The sequence below is a fragment of the Apium graveolens genome, chromosome 6, assembly GCF_009905375.1.
Source record: "Apium graveolens cultivar Ventura chromosome 6, ASM990537v1, whole genome shotgun sequence".
Classification (NCBI taxonomy): Eukaryota; Viridiplantae; Streptophyta; class Magnoliopsida; order Apiales; family Apiaceae; genus Apium; species Apium graveolens.
Genome location: NC_133652.1, coordinates 246,484,358 through 246,506,662, shown reverse-complemented (window position 1 = coordinate 246,506,662; position 22,305 = coordinate 246,484,358).

The window sequence follows — 22,305 nt, the reverse complement described above, 5'->3', positions numbered from 1 at the left end:
TCTCAACATGAGGGTATTGATTATGATGAAACATTTGCACCAGTTGCTAGATTGGAAACCATAAGAATCTTTTTGGCTTAAGCTGCTCACAAAAAAGTTCAAAGTCTTTCAAATGGATGTGAAAAGGGCTTTTCTCAATGGAGAATTGGAAGAAAAGGTATATATTGAACAACCTCCAGGATTTATAGATCCAAAATTTCCTAATCATGTCTACAGACTTGACAAAGCACTTTATGGCCTTAAGCAAGCTCCAAGAGCATGGTATGAGACTTTAGCTCAATTCCTTCTTAAAAGTGGATTTAACAGAGGCTTAATTGATAAAACACTGTTCTATCTCAACCATGGAAAGGACTTACTTTTGGTACAGATATATATTGATGATATTATATTTGGTTCTACAAATGCCAAACTCTGTGAAAAGTTTGCAAAGCTAATGCAGTCAAGATATCAAATGAGTATGATGGGAGAACTTAGCTATTTTCTGGGACTTCAAGTCAAGCAAAATGAAGAAGGTACTTTTATCTGTCAATCTAAGTACACCAGAAATTTACTCAAGAAATTTGGAATGCAAGATTGTTCAACTGCATCCACTCCCATGGCCACTGCAACCAAGTTAGATAAAGATACTGGTTCATCAGTAGATATTACTAACTACAGAGGTATGATTGGCTCTTTACTCTATTTAACTGTAAGTAGACCTGATATCATGTATGCTACCTGTCTTTGTGCAAGATTTCAGGCTGATCTAAGAGAACCTCATCTTATAGCTGTGAAAAGAATTTTCAAGTACCTCAAGGGTACAGCTGATCTAGGATTATGGTATCATAGAGAATCAGATTTTAAGCTAATAGGTTACTCAGATGCAGATTTTACAGGATGCAAAATAGACTGAAAAAGCACTAGTGGAAGCTGCCAATTTTTTGGAGGCAGATTGGTTTCTTGGTTTAGCAAGAAACAGAAATCAATTTCCACATCAACTGCAGAAGCAGAATATATTGTTGCAGGAAGCTGTTGTGCACAGATTTTTTGGATGAATAATCAGTTACTGGACTATGGGTTAGAATTTTCTAAAATACCTATTTACTGTGATAATCAAAGTGCAATTGCTATGATAGGTAATCCAGTTCAACACTCAATGACAAAGCACATCAGCATTAGGTACCATTTCATAAGGGAACTTGTTATGGAAGGTACAGTGGAATTGCATTTTGTTCCAATAGATCAACTAGCAGATATATTCATAAAACCACTATGTGAAGCTATTTTACAAGGCTGGTAAATGAACTTGGAATGGTTTCAGGTTCTTTCTCTAAATCTGCTTAGTTTTTGTTCTCATGCATCAAACTTTATGATCACTGTATACCGATTGTCTTATCTTCATGTAATATGTGCTTAAATTGTAATACATTAAATACCGATTATTATCTGATGTGATTCTATATACTCTGATAGTGTTTTGAATGTTCTGTGACTATTCAATCCACTGAGGATTACTGTGCTAGATGCTGACCTAGTAGTCTTTAACATACTAGAAATCCCATGTTTGAATTAATGTGGAAATTCATTAACACAAGCAAATTATGATGTTGAGCTTAGTCAAATTTACTTTGTGTATCTTATTACTAAGTCACAAACTAGATTCTTGCTTCTTATCTGTCAAATTCTGATGTCAGTAAATCTTAAGGATGAACCACATGCTTGATAAGCCTCACTTATATAAAAAAAAGAAAAGAAAAGAAAAGAAAATTGAAGTCAGGTACTCCTTTGAGATCTAGAGTAAATATGTGGAAGGGAAGACCCAAGTGCATTGTTGGTATTAAGTTATATGCATTAGAAAAGCAAATAAATTTTTCTTCACATTCTGGAGAAATACTCTGATAATAGCATAAATTCTGATAGCAGTTGTGACTCACTTACACTGAGAAGCCACTGTAAAAAGGAATTTCAAAAGATGCATAAAATGAGCACAAACAGTTGAGGCGGATTCTTGCATAAATTTATTCTATAGTAGACTTCATTATTAATGACAGATTTTAAGCACTTTTCTTAGTTATGCCTTATTTCTAAGATGTACTAAAGTTTATCAGACTTTAATCTTTGTCTGATATTTTGCTAATGCATACACTATCACTCCATATGAATGATCAAAATTACTGTGGTGATTAAGTTGTTTAAGACAAATAGTTAGGTGTCATATGCATAAATTCTGAGGAGAAGTTCCGATGGAAGTTTTGATGCTTAAACTCTGAAGAAACAAGTCATTATTTGTATGAAGAATCACAGAAACAAACATTCACTTTTTGAGTACAGAAGCCATGTTCTGATGATCGTTAAAATCTGATAATAGTCAAGTTCTGATATTAAATCCTGATGCAAACTCTGATGCTTACGTGGCATTATTTATTTACTTGACTTATTTATGGTAAATACTGTAACGGTCATATTTTATCAGAATATAATTAGGTGAGATAAAAATAGTCATAATCATTTAGTAAGTGGGAAGCATGTTTTCCTTGAAACACTGCATATGCACATTTATTACTGCTTATTACTGTGCCCACTAATAATGTTTTGACTAATGATATGCTGCCAGGTGTCTAAAGTCTGTTCTGCTTCAATCATAACAGTTGTCAAAAAGAGAGTATATATATGGGAGTTAAAAGATTTTATAATCTTTTACCTACTTTCCTTTCTCTAATCTCTCTTATTCTCTCTCTCACTAATATTCTCTGAAGCTATTTTCTTACAGGCCTTTTATCAAACACCTTGTGTACACTCTATTTTCTCACTTATTTTTCACAAAAATGGCACCAAAAGACATTGTTTTCTATGGATCTAAGTTTGTTCCTAACAACTACTTAGCTATTCTCAGCAAGGATGAAGCCCCATCAGATCTTCATTTCATTCAGGACTTCCTTGCTAACAGCGAGATTGGGTTTGCACTGACCCAACCTTAATCACTCTCAGGAACTCAAGTGCTGGACTTTTGGAGGAGTGGTGTGTATGATGATGATGGAGCAAATGGGTCCCCTAGTATTATTTCCACAACAGGGGAGTATGAACATGTGGTGACTGTGGCTACAATTCGCCAAGCACTACAATTGCCAGAAACTGCACTTATTCAACAGTTGAGGAACCAGCTCTTCAATAACTAATGGACAAACTGGGCTATGAGAAAACTTTGGAAAAGCTTGGACAACTAAAGAGACCCAACATCAGGAGGGAGTGGAGTTTCTTCTTTGACTGCATCACAAGAACTTTTGCAAACAAATGTTCAAACTTTGATGCAATTCATATCCTAAGTCAGTAAATTGGGTATGCTTTGATTACTCAATCTCATTTTGATTATGCTACTGCTGTACTAGGATTCATAGGGGATAGGATGACAGAAGATAGAAATAATATATATTTTGCTAGATTCTGTCAACTTATTTACAGCTTTTGTAACTCTGATGCACCCCAATTAGCAAGTGAGTTGATTTCACCATTTAAACTTGCTAAAAGAGCATTTACTGACTTATTATCTACTGATAATAAGAAAACTATTCTAAGAACCCTCCAAATTCCATAATTAGTCAAACAATTTTTAGTAAACTCTGACCCAGCCACATACACTGCTATATATCCTGATGTCCAACCATCCCAACCTCCATCAGCACCTCCAACCACTACACAATCAACCACCTCTCAACCTCAACCAACTCAACCTACCATCAGAACATACTTCCAACCAGCTCAATCCTCAAAACAACAACCATCAGCACCTACCATCAGACCTTCATCTTCCAGGCCTAAGAGGGCAAAGTCTGTTTCTCAACCTCCACCAAAGAGAAGGAAGATGATTTTAAGGGATAAGTCAGATGATGAAGAAGCACAGGTTCATGCATCAGAACTTGTGACTGAAGAAGCTGAAGGGTCAACCCATTAGAATTTAGATGAAGCTACGGGTTCAAGTAATTTGAAGAGGAAAACTGTAAGTTCTGATACAGATCAAGCAACTCCTTCACTATCAAGGAGATTAAAGAAAATGAGGGCAAAAAGGCACATGGCTAAGCCTCCATCTGAGGGTACTACTAAAGCTAAGGAAGGGGATCAGGAATCTCTGATCTCAAAGCTAATTGTGATTGAATCTTTTCCACCTCCAGCTCAAGCCAAAGACACTGCTAATGATACAGTGATCACTCCTACCGTCTCTCCAGTTAGAGAAACAATAGTTGCAGATTCAGGATTAAGTCCTGAAATTGACCTTCAAAGGCTGATTATTCAAACTATTTTATTTCTGGAAGCTCCAACCACAGCATCTCAACCAACAACAGTCAATTCTCCTATTCTACAGGCTGAGATACCAACAACTCCTATTCTGGAAATAAATTTTGATGATCAGAATTTAGATGAAGTTATTCCAGAATCTCCAGTTGCCTCACATACTCTTGTACTGTCAGAAGATAATGAGTCTTCTTCAAGTTCTGAAGAAAGTGTTTCTGTTGAAACTCCAGCTCCCATTCTAGGAAAGGAGGCACTTATTGAGAAATTTGTGGTGCAAGCTGCACCTATTCCTTGGGAAGATACTCACAGAGGTGTGGAGTGGACCAAGAAGTGGAATGAGACTGATTTTATTCTAAGCTCCAAAGTACTGACATACCATATTGGAAAAGCTGATGAGTTGCTCACAAATTCTGATTTCAAGACACAACTCAAAGTCACAGCTCTGTTTACCAAAAATCTTCAAGGTCTACACTCTGCTACTCATGAAAAGGTTGACAAACTTCTTGAAAAGGCTGAAAAGTTGGATATGGAGACCAAGCTTGATAAAAAGAGGTTTATCAGACCTATTTATGAGAAAGTTGAAGCCATTGAGAAGATTCAAGAACAGCAACAGGCCCAAATCACTGAGGTCCTGCAGAATCAAGCTTCTCAAAAAGCTCAATTGGATGAAATCCAATCTTCAGTTGAACTTCTTCTCTCTCTCTCCTACTATCTGATGATGCCAAAAAGGGGGAGAAGGTAAATAAGTCCAAATGCTCAATCACTCAGATACTAAAGAAGAAGGATAACAAAGGTGATGACCAGGGAAACTCTGATAAGAGTAGAGGTCAAGGTCAAGGGCAGAGCAGCAAGGTTTCTTCTAGGAAACTAATTACTAAAGTAAGCAAATTTCTATTCAAAAGAAGACAAGTACTGAAGCTGCTCAAACTCAAAATCTGATAGCAAGTGCTCAAATTCAAAATCTGATATCAATTTTTGATGAGCAAAGTCTGATGACAAAGCCTGATGTTCCGATACAAGGTGGAAGTCAAGACTCTCAGAAGTTTTTGCAAACTCTGAAGCTAAAGGGGAAGCAGACTACATTCTACTACAAGGATCCCAAGATTCAGACACTTGATGAAGAGATTGCTAGAAGATTATTTCTAAAGCATAATCCTGGAATGGATTTAGAAAATCTCAAGGAGGAAGAAGCTAGATTTAAAGCTGAAAAGACAAATCTAAAGCCAAAAGCTTCTGTTGCAAAGAAACCTCTAAGGCCTAAGGAAAAAGGCATTGTGATCAAGGAGAAGTCAAATACTGAGGCATCAAAGCCCAAGACTAGATCACAGACTGAGATTGATCCCAAAGACAAAGGAAAGGGAAAAGTTGATGAACCAACCAAGCCACTAGAGATGAAAATTCCTCAAATCCTGATGAAACCAGTGTGCAAAATGGTTCAAGTTACTGATAATACTCTTGCTGAAGATGAAACTGTTCAAACTCTGAAAAGACGGAAGATTTCTGAAGAATCAAAGACAACCTCTGACAGTACTCAATTTGTTCAGAGTGAAGAACTGTAAGCTATAACAGAAACAACAAGTTCTGGTAGAGTTATCAAGACATCAACCTCTGACATAGCTCAAGTTAATTTAGACAAGATGGAAGTAGCTGACAAAAAGAAACTTTTATGGAAAAATGTCAAACCATCAGATCCAAAGAAAAGCCAATTATTGTATGATTTCATGACTATTGGGTTAAATGCTAGAGAACCAAGAGACAGGGCTGGACTAGGTTCTGATGAAGCTAAAATCAAGACAGGAGTTGAAGTTGCTACTAGAGATCCATTTCTATTGACTGACATACCTCTTGAAGATGTTACATAGAAACACCTTGATAAGGTTATCTCTGTTCAAGTGGTACTGGATGCTCATAACAAGCACAATATCAAAGAAAATCTGATTCTATTTCTTGAAGATGGAAGGACATATCAGATGTCAGAATCAGATGTGCTGAACAAATCTTTGAAAGAACTTCAATTCTTTCATTACCTTTTAGAGGTAAAGTCTGATATTACCAGGAGATGGTCAAATTTCATACTGAAGACCATAAGAGATAAAGCAAGAATTTCTGGTTCAAGGGTTACATAATTCATTCCTAACATAGTTGAAGATGATGGAAGTGAAATTCCAATGAAAAAAGATTCTGCTAAACTTGAAGTGATACTGAAAGAGAAATGTTTATGCGACAATGAAGATTCTTCTCATCTAAGGGTAATAAGACTAGATGATGGTTTAGAAAGAAACCATATTTCTACTTTAAGGACTGCAATCTACCAAATTGGAAGTCAGAATGAAGAGTTGAAGCAAGTCAAGACTACACTATCTCAAGTCCTGAGGAATAAAGAAGAAAAGCTGATATCAAACTTTGTCAAGAATCACTTTGGATTCAGATTGACTCAGTGAGATTGGTAAAAGCTACAAGGACTATAAGTTGTAGTTAGTTATCTAGTTAAACTCTTATTGCATTTGTACTTAAAATGTTTTTGACATCATCAAATATATTAACTTGTATATTTTGCATAATTTACAAGCTGGGGGAGATTGTTAGATATATTTGAGATGTTATGTCTAATATGATTTGTGTTTAGTTTTCAGAACTTAACAACAGGACATATCAGGACTTACTGAAATCAGGACTTACTGGAAGTCAGAACTTAATATCAGAACTTAAGGTCATATCAGAACTTAGGTACGGGAAGACTTTCAGTTAAGGAATGAAGCTGATTTACAGGAGAAGATCGAGACTAAAATAATAGAAGATATGCATGGAAAGAGTTAGAAGACTAGAAGACTTGTAGAAGATATCTGATTGATATATTTTAGGAGACAGAATTATATTCCACGTCAATTAGAAGTTATCTTGTAACTGTGTACTATATAAACACAGACTTAGGGTTTACACTATATGTGTTATCATTATCGAGAAGAATATACATTGTAACCTAGCAGCTCTTAGTGATATTTGTTCATCACTGAGAGAGAACAACAGTTCATATTATAACAGGGTTTATTAAATATACTTGATCTTTATTACATACTTGTGTTAAATCGATTGATTGTATAAACACTATATTCAACCCCCTTCTACAGTGTTGTGTGACCTAACAAACACCTATGTCTACAGCTACTAAGTTGGATGAAGATAGGAAAGAAAAAAGTGTAGAATTTCATGATACAGATGAATGATTGGATTTTTGTTGTACTTGAATGCTACTAGACTAGACATCATGTTTGCAACCTGTCGGTGTGCTAGATTTCAAGCAAATCCTAAAAAATCACATTTGATGGCTGACAATAGGATTTTCAGATATTTGAAGGGAACAACAAACTTGGAATTATGGTATCCTAAGGGAACTGGTTTTGAAGCTGTTGGATACACAGATGCAGATTTTGATGGATGCAGTGTGGACAGGAAGAGTACTAGTGGAAGCTGTCAATTCCTTGGTCAAAGACTTGTATCTTGGTACAGTAAAAAACAATAATATGTGTCAACTTCCACAGCTGAAGCTGAATACATAGTCAATTAATGGACTATGGTCTAGTGTTCCATGCTAGAAGTTGTTGTGCTCAAGTGCATTGGATTACAAATCAATTAATGGACTATGGTCTAGTGTTACATAAAATTCCAATCATGTGTGATAATACTAGTGCCATATTTATTGTTGTCAATCCAGTTTAATATTCTAGAACTAAGCACATTGATGTAAGGTACCATTTATGAGAGAACATGCTGCAAATAGTATCATGAGCTTATTTCTGTTCCAACAGAAAACCAATTAGCTGATATTTTCACTAAACCTTTGGATTAAGCAACTTTCACTAGACTTGTAGGTATGTTAATTTCTTCATCCTAAAGGCAAGAACTCAGCTAATGTGCTGCAGCAGATTAATTTATGATAAACTAAAATTAATTTGAAATTAACTGGAATATGATTTATAAATATTTCAGTATTCTCTGTATATTTATTTTTCAGAATTTAAATTGAACTTGGGATTTTTCTAATTCTAAGCAAAACTGTCTAAATTTAATTCACACTTTTAGTATGTGAAATTAATATAAGACAGAATTGAGAAAGAACAAAAGTATATAGAGAACCGAGTTCTTGATAAGTCTAAATGACTTCTCGACAAGTTATTTTGAGACTTTTCAACAGAGTTCTCGACAAGTCTTTTCCATGACTTCTCGATGAACTTCTCGATAAGCCTTTTTATGACTTCTCGATAAATATTGTAGAGATCTCGATATAAATTTCAATATGAAGTTCTCTACAAGTATAAATTTTAGACTTATCAATAACTCATAACTGAAATTATTTAATTCAAGAAATTATTTCAGTAAAATACTTTTGATATAAAATCAATTCTAATTTTATGTTAATATACTCGATAAAAATTGGAATAATTCAGTCCAATAAAGACAAACTGGGTATATGTTCTGTATCTCGATAAGTCATTATCCAGTTCTCGATAAGAGTTAGGATAATGACATCTTGACATGAGTTTTCTAATTCACGTGACTTCTCGATAAGCAAATATCAACCGTTTATTACTTACTTCTGGACAAGTCACATGTCTAGCCTATAAATACCCAGACATCTCGACATAACCCCTATTTATGCTTTTGAGATCTCAATTAACCTAATTTCTGCAAATTTTCACCGCTCTCACTCTCATCAAGCTCTTTCTTCCTCTAAACACTTACCCACTCAAAGTCAAACACTTTCAATGGCTTCCAACAATGTTAGAGCTTTGTTAGGTCCCAATTTGTTTGTAGAAGGGGGGGTTGAATGCAAACAATACCGTTTAATCGAATAAAATGCGGAATAAAATTGTGAAACAAAATTCAAGTTAAATAAAACCTTTTATTAAACTTGAAAGGTGTTACAACTACGGTATCGGTTACAAGGGATTAATCTCAAATCAATTATTACAAATCTAGAATAAATTCGACATGAACTTTTTCTATTTTTGTAATTAAAAGATCAAATGCTAAATGCGATTTGAGATTAAGTTCTAGGGATTTTAATCCGCTAGATTGATACACAAGAACAAGATAAGTATTTCTAGTTGATTGGATTTAACTTTACAATCTAGAAATTGATCTTGAAGTTGCAGATGAGATGAAATATTTTTCTGTTCCTTTTTCTTTTGTTCTTTTGTTTGTGTTCTGTTTTATTGCTATTTTTGAATGTAACAGACTTCTGCTTCTTTTTATCAAACAGCCGAATGTAAATTGATCTGGTATGACAATCCTTTTGGCCAGCAAGACTTTCGGTGTGACAAAATTTACAACTAGCAAGACTATTAAAATGAGCTAGCAAGACATTCGGTATGACTATTGATTGTCATACCGATTGTCATATTAGTTCAAATAAATTGTCTTGCTGAATTAATAACAGATTTTAATCTAAACAGAAATTCTAATAAGACAATTAAATGTATTGGCATGACTTTCGGTATGACTATCAATTGTCATACCGATTGTCATACTAGTTCAAATGAATTGTCTTGCTGAATTTAAGCAGATTTTAAACCAATTAAAATCTTGTAAATCCTTAATATTAATTCTAAATTAATTAATCAATTTAATTCAATTAATCAATAAATTAATCTTTGCAGATTTAATTTATTTTCTTAATTAAATTATATGACTTTAATTAATTAATAGAGAATTAATACTAACGCTGAGCAGCATCCATTCTTCTGACAATCTTCTGAAAGTCACTGAGACTTATGAATCAATTCCGCCACTTCAATGCTGACACTCGATGTACTGTCTGGTTCATGAGTGACTAACTTCCGTGACGTTTCTTCATGTCTTGACTTTGATATTCTGATTGAATCCTTGTAATAAATGATACCTTGACGAGATCTCTGTCACTTGATTAAATCCACGATCTTGATTTATATCACTGAGGCATGATCAAATTCTTGAACTTCTTCCAGTGAATCTTCAAGTCTGCAGATGAACAATGTTTCTTTATTCTTTGAAAGATGTTACATTATGAGATCTCACTGACGATTGATCCACTATTTACTTATTACATTCTTATTTGAGTTGAGTTAAATACTCGAATAAACGAGTAGGCTATGACATATGCCTTTCAATCTCCCCCTATTTGCTTGTTAGACAATACCAACAAATACCTAGAGGATAACTCAACTAACAAATAAGAAAAAGATATAAACAGTAATGTAAAGTAAATAGCAGAAAGGTTCTGGATTATATTTAACATTTTCCAGATTCCAAATGAAATTTACAAGTGAATACAAGATAGATGTTCCTCTAGCTTGAACATATAACTATATTAGACTATCTTGATTCATAAAGCTCTAATCATATTACATTGAGTTTTGAGCTAATTGACTTCAGTTGTCTTCTCTTCTGACTTCACCTTCTTCTAAATCTTGAAGCAATTCCTTGTCAAAGACACGATCCTTTTCTGAAGTGAAGCTTGCTGGTCTGACTGGTTGAACTCCAACTGACTTCAGCTTATTCTTGAGTTGATTGTATCTTTTAACATTCTTTTCACAATAAGCTTGAATCAAGTCAGCAGCTTGAGTCTTCAACATGGATGAATATCCAGCAGTTCTCAAATGATGTTCCATCCAGACCAGATGCTTAGCTGAGTAGTCTTTAAGAGATTGTACATCTAGCTGACAGATTTGAAGACAATCAGACTTAAAGAATCTCACCTGATGAGGATTGTTGACCACTTGAGGACTAGCCCTGCTGGCAAACTCTTTAAGCCTTTCTCGAAGAACTTCATTCAATTCTGAGCTTCTTTTGACTTTGTTTAAAAGAACCCAAATCTCTGACAAAGAACGATTCTCAAATAGATGAAGTGACACCTTGAATGATCCTTCACTCTGATAATATACAAAAATGCTCATCTCATTTAGGGATCTATCAAAAGCAGCTGTGATCCTTGAGACTTCAGTCTTGATAGCATTCATGTACATGTCATTGTTAGGATTTGAGATTTCCAGCTTGTCAAGAAGATGTAAGAACTGCCTATCATTGTTAGTGCTCAGCTGAGGCATATCAAGTACTCTCCTAGCTTCATCCCATTTTTCACCAATCTTTAGTCTGACATCTCTTCTCCTTTCTTGAGCCTTAATGTCATGAAGACGTTGCTTTTGAAGAGTTTCTGTTTTTTGAATGTCTTTTCTCATGTCAATGATCTGAGAGACCTTCTTGAGTTCAGCTTCTTTTCTTTTCATCTCTGACTGCTCCTTCTGAAATTCTTTCTCAAACATAGGATCCACTTGAGCTTCTTCTTCCCATTCTCCAAAATCACTTTCCTCTTCAGCTTCAAATAACCCATCTTTATCTTCCTGAACTGGTTCAGTGGGAATGTCAAAAATATCAAAGTCATCCTGTTCTCCACTGTAGTAGACATCATCAGCCTTTCCTTTGTTTCCAGCAGAGGTATCTTTTTCTTTCCCTTTGGCACTACTTCCTTTCTTCTCCCCCTTAGTTGAGGGATCCTCTACTGACTTTCCTTTGGAACCTCCATCACCTCCAGAGCCTGATCCTCCACCAGACGGTCCTTCAAAATAAGTTCTTTGTTCTTCATTAGGGCAATGAGAATTCTTGATCATGAAATATAGGTGCTTCATCCCTTCATTGAGATGTTCCATGCCCGTCTCTATCTTTAGAAATCTTGAGGAGTCCAGTGAATGATTCATCTCAACGAGGTCTTCAAGAGAAGTCATTCTTGTGTGTAGAGAGCAGAAGTTGGATATGTCATCAGCTGATAAAGTTGGAGTGTCCTGAATAGAATTGAGCTTTGGTATTACAGTGGTCTTTAGATCTGAGATGTCATTCCTTATGATTGCAAGCTGATTGTTGACAGAGGTGGAAGAAGAAGACCGTTCAACCACTTGTGCTTTGAATGCTTGAGCTTCAGCTTGGGTTTTAGCAAGTTCTTATTTTAGGGCAGCAATCTGAGCTAACAGGTTTACAGTATCAGTGTCTGTGTGTGCTCTCACCTGAATTTCACTCGTGTTTGGTTCACTCACCTCACGTGCATGTGTTTCTCTCAATATAATTGCTCGTGAGGAGTCTTCCTGTTGCTGTTCTTCTGTACCTACATTAAAAATCACCCTAGCCTCTTCAAGAGAGGTCACTGGTGGTGCAATGGGAATTCGCGAGTCCCGATCCTCAGTCAATACTATCAAATCTTTTGGAATAGATGTCTGAATTGCTTCAGGGATAGATTGACCGAGTTGCCCTCCACTTTCTCCAGATAAATCTGCGAGTGGAGAATCCCATAAGGGAGCCAGAGGTGTTGGATCTGGGAGGGGAGAAAATGACTCTATTAAAGATGGCGGAGAGTCAGATTTTCCCTCTGAAGCATGTGACTGCTCTTCTGCCATAACTATGGCAGGCACTGTAACCGACTCTACGTGCACTCCTCGCTGTGTGTCCTGAGTATGATCTGGGGAAGTGTATGGTTCCATTGTGAGTAATGGAATTGTGCTTGACTCAGTACAAGATGCCATGGCCCTATGGCGAATTTCAATAGATGCATCCTGTTGAGAGAATGCCTCTAGTAACGGTTCATTGGCCATTTCAAAGTCCATGTCCTGTTGGGAGGACAAGGATGGGCTTTCAGATGCCTCAGAATATGTTCTTCTTTTCTTAGGAGGAGGCAGAGCTGAGGGTTCACTCATATTTAACAATGTACTACTTCCTAGAAATCTTCTGGGTAACATTTTAGACAGTGGGGGAAAGGTTGAGATAGAATGTGACTCTGTGTTTGGCTCTATGACCTGGGATTGAAGCTGTGGTTCTACAACTTCATGGTCAGCCCTATCAACCACTGGGGGTCTTTCAACAGAAGTAGGAAGAGAGTGAGAGGAGGAATTACTACCTGTAATGGAAGAGCCTGGGTGGCTTGAACCACTGGAGGTTGAGGTTGCTGTTCATGGCCGGGAAGATTGAAAATAGGTAAAGGAATATAAGTGGCCATAAAAGCAGATACAAGTACTGGAACTTGCATGAATTTGAAGGTTGTGTCTTGGCGAGTGTAAATCTTTTTGCTAACTGGAGGGGGTTCGGTTACTGCAGAGTTAGCAAAAAGGGCTTTGTGTTCAGGTGAGAGAAGATGATCTGCTATAAGCATGAGAAAACGAGCATAGTAACATGATACCCTACGATTTGTAGAATGATCACGTAAAGCAGAAGTTAGACGTCTCAAGAGAATGGGAAAAAGTAGTTTGCCAAAATTGATCCTTTGATTGAAAACAACTACAAGACCAATATACTGCAGAGTGGAAGTGATGTTATGAAAATTGGATTTTGTGCAGTTGGCAAACACTTTGGAAAGTGTATCGAAGAAAATATCCCATTCAGACACCAAATTTGATTTAGAAAGTTTGGTTAAATTGATCACCCCTTGATAGTGAATAGCATTGAAAAAATTTGTGATATCATTTTCAGAGGGTAAATTACAGAAATTGTCTAGTGGAAAATTTAACGCACGATTGACGACTGTTTCATCAACTACATACTGTGTGTTTGCGACGGTGAATGAAAAAGATTTTGAATCATCGGCCACAGTAGAGGTTGTGCAAATCAGTCTAAGTAGATCGACGTTTAAAATCACATTTGATTTAATAGCAGAGCTAACAATCGAATGGTCATTTAAAAATCTAATCCATGGCTTAAATTTTTCAACATCACATTTTTCCGGATTAAAATAACCAACCTGATTATGCGCGACAATTTGGAAATAGAGAGCCATTTAAAATAATAATAAGACACACGCTTTTCAGAATTTTAAGAATAATATTAAGAAAATTTGAATTAATTAAATTAATTTAATAATTCGAATTAAATTAATTATAATCGAAAAATTTAGACAGAAATGTATCTCGTTAAAATTCTTAACTCACAAACGCAGTTTTGAAAAGCCAAAAGACACAAATCAGAAATTGAAATAAAAATAAAAAGTTCAAAATCAACAAACACAAATTGAATTTGAAGGGGCAAACTGATTTTTATTTGATTTTGCGTTTTTTTTTTCAATAAAAAAAACCAACAGCACCTCTGTATATATATACTTGTATGTATATATCACAAAGTGATGAATTTGTGTGCTGAGTAAAAACTCGAGCAAGGAAAGAAGCAATTCGAAGAGAGAGAAGAGAGAAACTGAAGAGAAAAAAAACTGTTCGAATTTTTTGAAAAGAACTGAACTGCTGAAAATGGTAAAAAAAAACAACAAACACACGCCTATATATAACAGCTGGTATGACAATCCGGGATTGTCATACCGATTGTCATACCAGGCAAAAGAAGGAAAAGAATAAAACAGAAATAAATACTAAAATTATAACTGGTATGACAATCTGATAGTCATACCGATTGTCATACCAGTATAATAATAAATGGAAAATAATTATATATATAGTTTATAACTGGCAAGACAATTGATAGTCATACCGATTGTCTTGCCAGTATAAAACTGTACTGAATAATATAATAAACAAAATTTAAACTGAAATGACTTTCAGCAAGACAATTTCAATTGTCTTGCCGATTGTCATATCAGCTTTAAACACAGAAACACATACATATATAAATTTATAAAGACTTATATAACTTAGTAAAAATATCAGAAAATATTTACAAAATAGTAAAACTGAAATACAGACCTATAATATTTACAGAAACAAAGACAATATATCAGAATTTATTATTTTTATTCCAAAACTAGATTTCTATTGAATTTTAGCACATAAAATTCATAGTAAAATATTTTTAGAGGAAATAAAATATTCTGAGATATTTTAAATTAACAAGTAGGGAAAATGAAAATAGATAAGATAATATATATTACATAGAAATAAGCAAGAAATATGATAAAATGATAAAATAAATTTGCAAATGAATTTTTCATTTATGAAAAATTCATTTGTAAATTCATTCAAGAACAGATCCCAGATATTAACTAAATTAATCACTAAAACTATTCAACATGCCCAATTTACCAACTAATCTGGTAAATGTGGATTCGTCAAGTGGTTTAGTGAAAATATCTGCTATTTGTTCTTCTGTTGGAACAAAAAATAGTTCAACAGTACCATTCATGACATGCTCTCTAATAAAATGATACCTGATGTCAATGTGCTTTGTCCTCGAGTGCTGCACAGGGTTGTTGGTGATGGCTATTGCACTTGTATTGTCACATAAAATAGGAATCTTGTTCAATACAGAGCCATAGTCTCGTAGTTGGTTCCTAATCCACAAGATCTGAGCACAGCAGCTTCCAGCAGCAATATATTCAGCCTCGGCCGTTGAGTTGGAAACTGTTTGTTGTTTCTTACTGTACCATGAGACTAGCCTGCTTCCTAGGAATTGACAACTTCCTGAGGTGCTTTTCCTATCAACAACACTTCCTGCATAATCTGAATCTGTATATCCGACAAGGTTAAAACCAGATTCTTTAGGGTACCAAATACCTAGATTTGGTGTTCCCTTAAGATATCTTAAGATTCGTTTAACAGCAACGAGATGAATATCTCTAGGATCCGCTTGGAACCTTGCACATAAACATGTAGCATACATAATATCTGGTCTACTTGCAGTAAGATAGAGTAACGAGCCAATCATACCTCTGTAGCTTGTGACATCTACCTTAATGGAGTTTTCACATGGTCCAAGCTTGACAGCTGTAGTTGATGGAGTCCTTGCTGATGCAGAATCCTCTAGATTGTACTTTTTGAGGAGTTCCTTGAGATACTTGGATTGACAAATAAATGTTCCATCTAATCTTTGATTTACTTGTAATCCAAGAAAGAACTTCAGCTCTCCCATCATGCTCATTTCAAACTTGCTGTGCATTAACTTAGCAAATTTCTTACAGAGATTATCATTAGTAGACCCAAATATTATATCATCCACATAGACTTGGACTAATATAGTATCCTTCTTATGTGTTTTAGAAAAGAGAGTTTTGTCTATGACACCTCTAATAAAGCTATTTTCAATAAGAAATTCAGAGAGAGTGTCATACCATTTTCTTGGAGACTGTTTTAGCCCATAGATAGCCTTGAAAAGAAAGAAGACAAAATCCAAATGATCTGGATCTTCAAAACCAGGAGGTTGCTCTACATATACCTCTTCATCCAGCTTTCCATTCAGAAAGGCGCTCTTGACATCCATTTGATAAACTTTAAAGTTTGAAAATGCTGCGAATGCCAGAAATATCCTGATGGCCTCAAGTCTAGCCACTGGAGCATAGGTTTCATCATAATCAATGCCTTCAGCTTGAGAATACCCTTTAGCTACCAGTCTTGCCTTGTTTCTTGTAACCACACCATCTTCATCTAGTTTATTCCTGAATACCCACCTAGTACCAACAGCTTTCTTGTGTACAGGCCTAGGTACCAGTTTCCAGACTTGTTGACTTTCAAACTGATTGAGTTCATCTTGCATAGCAATCACCCAATCTGGATCAGTCAGTGCTTCTTCAATTTTCTTAGGTTCCATCTCAGAAAGAAATCCTGAGAACATACACTCATTTTGAGTAGCACGTCTAGTTCTGACTCCAACATCTGGATCACCAATAATCAACTCAAAAGGGTGAGCTTTATTCCAGACAGTCTATCTTGGAAGATTTGATCTTGATGATTCGCCTTGAAATTCATTGTGATGTTGTGTCCTACTAGATGATCCTTCAGCATCTCCCCCTGAGTTGTTGCCATGTTGACTTGAAGATTCTCCGTCAGTAGCAGTGGTATCTCCATTGTTGCCAAAGTTTCCATCACTATTACCTTGAGTATCATCAGGATTAACAGGTTCTTCACCAGCAACAACCTCAGGTTCTTGACCATGTTCTGATTCTGAATCTGACGTATCATCAAACTTCAGTTTCTCAGAAGGATCTTCAGTTTGGATACTAGGGAGTTTAGTGTCATCAAATGTAACATTGACACTTTCAGTTACTTTGTGTTGATCAATGATATACACTCTATATGATCTTCTTCCATATCCAACAAAAATACCCTCATATGCCTTTGCCTCGAACTTACCACGACGATCATCTCCATCCTTGAGCACGAAGCATCTGGCACCAAATACATGAAAGTATTTGATAGAAGGTTTCTGTTCATTCAAAATCTCATAAGGAGTTTTCATGAAGTCTTTGTTGATTAGAGTTCGATTCTGAGTATAACATGCAGCATTGACAGCTTCAGCCCAAAAGTACATTGGAAGACCTGATTCACTTAACATCGTTCTTGCAGCTTCAATCAATGTACGATTCTTCCTTTCTACCACTCCATTTTGCTGAGGGGTTCTAGGAGCTGAAAATTGTCTGGTAATCCCTTTGTCTGTACAGAATCCATTGAGAAGTGCATTCTTGAATTCTGTCCCATTATCTGACCTTATTGCTCTAACAGGGATGTTAGAATCTAACTCAATCATCTTGATATGATCAATCACAACTTGTGGTGTTTCATCCTTAGAGTGAAGAAATAAAACCCACGTATACTTGGAATAGTCATCAACTATCACAAGACAGTAACACTTCTTTGACATAGAAAAGATATTAACTGGACCAAATAAATCCATGTGCAATAATTGCAGAACACCAGTTATGGAAGATGTGTCAGTGCCTTTGTGACTTGCTTTCTTTGACTTTCCTTTCTGGCAAGCCTCACATAGTCCTCCTGGAGAGAATTCCAGCTGAGGCAGACCTCTTACCAATTCTCTTTTGACAAGAGAATTCATTGTTTTGAAGTTGAGATGGGAAAGTCTCTTGTGCCATAGCCAACTCTCATCTGACGATGCCTTTGCATAGAAACAATTGACTTCAAGATTGCTTCCAGAGTTCATGTCAGCTACGAACAAATTTCCTTTCCGGATTCCCATTAAGGAGGGTTTTTCACTTTTCTTGTGCAGAATCTGACACTTCAGCTTGTCGAATAAAACATTGTAGCCGTTGTCACAGAACTGACTAATGCTAAGCAGATTGTGTTCAAGTCCTTGCACAACATATACATTTTCAATGATAACATTTCCAGCTAGCAAACAGCCATATCCCTCCGTTAAACCTTTGCTGTTATCTCCAAAGGTAACCACTAGGCCAGCTTTCTCAACCACATTTGATAGTAGGGCTCTATCTCCGGTCATATGTCTTGACGATCCGCTGTCAAGAATCCACACTACCGGTTGTACCTGTTTAATGCCCTGCAATACAAATGGATTAGACCTTCTTCGGAACCCAAGCTTGGCTGGGTCCGACATACTTGTAAAATTGGCCTTTATCAGGCAAAACAACATTCTTAATTTCAATATTCTCAACGTTCTCAATGACTGAACATTTGACCTTGTGAACAGCCTTGACAAATTTCTGTTTAGGCTTAGGCACAAATGTCTCCTTTCTAGCTTTAGGAGGACTAGCAGTCATAGACCTATCATGCTTTCTATTATTCACATGCTGACGAGGAGTAGTCTTATCATTAGAAACATGCTTACCATTAAAAATAAGCAAACAACAGATTAAAAGCACAAGACATACAATCAGGAACACCACATGCTTTATGAGAAGGATTAACAATAGGCAACTTATGCATGGTAGACATGGCATTTGTGTTATCCAACTCATGTGTGTCTGAGTTAGTCTCAGTTGCTTTCACAACCTTGACTGGAACTTTTGACACACTTGACTTGGAGACATCTTTCCCATTAGCATTATCTTCAGCACAGATTTCTTCTTGAATAATAAAAGAGGTCTCATCAAATGGTTCAGCAATTGATTCTTTATAGAGGGGTTCATCAACACCCTTAAGCATATGTGGTACTTCCCTGCCTTTAGCACATACATGAGGAGGGGAGTTTATGCCTAATTTTCCAATAGCAGCATTATAATCATAACATATTCCATGTGTTTGATTAACAGCTTGCTTATTGTAAAACTCTTTGGACTTCGAACAAGAATTAAAGTAAGCTTTAACCTTAGCCTCAAGACCGGTGATCTTGTCTTTGAGAATAGTTTCGAGTTGTCTATAACAGTCAACTCTATTCTCTAGAAAAGATACTTGTTCTTTTAGTTTATCTTGATTAATGTGCACAAGTCTTAATTCATTGACCTCTTCCTCAAGGTCTTTGATTTGTTGATTTAACAATTCATTATCACGACGAGCACAATCTAAGGAACCTCCTAGATGATAAACTAATTCAGCATCAGTAAATTTTACCTCTTTTCTTGACGATGAGGTGCTTGCATTACTAGCCATGAGAGCAAGATTCCCAACTTCTTCATCTTCATTGTCAGTATCATCCCAGCTTCTTCCCTTTGCCAGGTACGCCCTTTCAGATTTACTCTTCTGATTAGAATCGTAAGAGTTCTTCCTAGCTTGTTTTGGCTTCCTGCATTCTGTGGCAAAGTGTCCCAACTCATTACAGTTGAAGCATCGAATGGTGCTTCGATCAACCATCCCTATTTTATACCCACCACTGCTGGTGTTAGAGGATGAAGATCCACCTTTCAGAAATCTGTTGTAGTTGGACTTGTACTTGAACTTGGGATTCCTTTTGAATCTGACATTTGAGAATCTCTTGACAATCAGGGCCATTGACTCATCCTCCAATTGCTCCAGTTCTTCCAAGGAATAATAATCATCTCCTGATTGATTTGTAGTAGGAGAATCAAATTCTGCTACTATCACATTATCTTCAACCTTGGAAGACTGTACCATTCTTTCTGACTGTTGAGATTGTTGTTGATATTGTGGTTGTTGTTGTTGTTCATCAGCTACTAGAGCAGTAGACGTGCTGACCACTCTTCCTTTCCCGTAAACTTCCTTATGCTGAATCTGCTCCAACTCATAAGTCTTTAACACACCATAGAGCCTTTCCAAAGAAATCTCACTCAGATCTCTTGCTTCTCTTATGGCAGTGATTCTATGTTCGAGATGAGTTGGCAGTGTTAAAAGGAACTTTTTGTTGACCTCCCTGATGGAATAGTATTTACCATTAATGTTCAGGTTGTTGATCAATGCATTGTACCTCTCAAACACTTCAGTGATTCCTTCTCCTGGATTGGATTTGAAGTATTCATACTCAGAGGTTAGGATTTCTAGTTTGTTCTCCCTAACTTCCTCTGTGCCTTCATTAATAATCTCAATAGTTTCCCAGATATGTTTGGAATCTTTACAATTCATCACATGTCTATTCATCAGGGGATTAAGGGAATCTACTAAGATTAATTGAAGGCTAGCATCCAGGGAAGCTTCTTCTATTTCAGCAGGAGAGAAGTCCTCAGGATCCTTCACATAAGTTCTCGCTTTGGTGATCACCACATCATTTTCTATTACCTCTGGTTCCAAAACCATAGGAATTTTTGGACCCTTCTTCAACACTTGCAAATATTTGGGATTAGCAACCTGTAAAAACAGTAGCATCTTCTTCTTCCACATAACATAATTTTCTTTATCGAAAAGTGGAATTTTAACGGTTCCAACTTTTTGTGTAGTCATTATGATTTTTTTTTTAAGTGAATAAAAAATTCAAGAAGTGAAAGAAACACAAAAGTCTAGGATCTAGATTTGTACGTTAATCAGAAGGCTCTGATACCAATTGTTAGGTCCCAATTTGTTTGTAGAAGGGGGGGTTGAATGCAAACAATACCGTTTAATCGAATAAAATGCGGAATAAAATTGTGAAACAAAATTCAAGTTAAATAAAACCTTTTATTAAACTTGAAAGGTGTTACAACTACGGTATCGGTTATAAGGGATTAATCTCAAATCAATTATTACAAATCTAGAATAAATTCGACATGAACTTTTTCTATTTTTGTAATTAAAAGATCAAATGCTAAATGCGATTTGAGATTAAGTTCTAGGGATTTTAATCCGCTAGATTGATACACAAGAACAAGATAAGTATTTCTAGTTGATTGGATTTAACTTTACAATCTAGAAATTGATTTTGAAGTTGCAGATGAGATGAAATATTTTTCTGCTCCTTTTTCTTTTGTTCTTTTGTTTGTGTTCTGTTTTATTGCTATTTTTGATTGTAACAGACTTCTGCTTCTTTTTATCAAACAGCCGAATGTAAATTGATCTGGTATGACAATCCTTTTGGCCAGCAAGACTTTCGGTGTGACAAAATTTACAACTAGCAAGACTATTAAAATGAGCTAGCAAGACATTCGGTATGACTATTGATTGTCATACCGATTGTCATATTAGTTCAAATAAATTGTCTTGCTGAATTAATAACAGATTTTAATCTAAACAGAAATTCTAATAAGACAATTAAATGTATTGGCATGACTTTCGGTATGACTATCAATTGTCATACCGATTGTCATACTAGTTCAAATGAATTGTCTTGCTGAATTTAAGCAGATTTTAAACCAATTAAAATCTTGTAAATCCTTAATATTAATTCTAAATTAATTAATCAATTTAATTCAATTAATCAATAAATTAATCTTTGCAGATTTAATTTATTTTCTTAATTAAATTATATGACTTTAATTAATTAATAGAGAATTAATACTAACGCTGAGCAGCATCCATTCTTCTGACAATCTTCTGAAAGTCACTGAGACTTATGAATCAATTCCGCCACTTCAATGCTGACACTCGATGTACTGTCTGGTTCATGAGTGACTAACTTCCGTGACGTTTCTTCATGTCTTGACTTTGATATTCTGATTGAATCCTTGTAATAAATGATACCTTGACGAGATCTCTGTCACTTGATTAAATCCACGATCTTGATTTATATCACTGAGGCATGATCAAATTCTTGAACTTCTTCCAGTGAATCTTCAAGTCTGCAGATGAACAATGTTTCTTTATTCTTTGACAGATGTTACATTATGAGATCTCACTGACGATTGATCCACTATTTACTTATTACATTCTTATTTGAGTTGAGTTAAATACTCGAATAAACGAGTAGGCTATGACATATGCCTTTCAAGCTTTTATCCCAAAAGAGGGAACCAACTATTTGGCATTTGTTGATGCA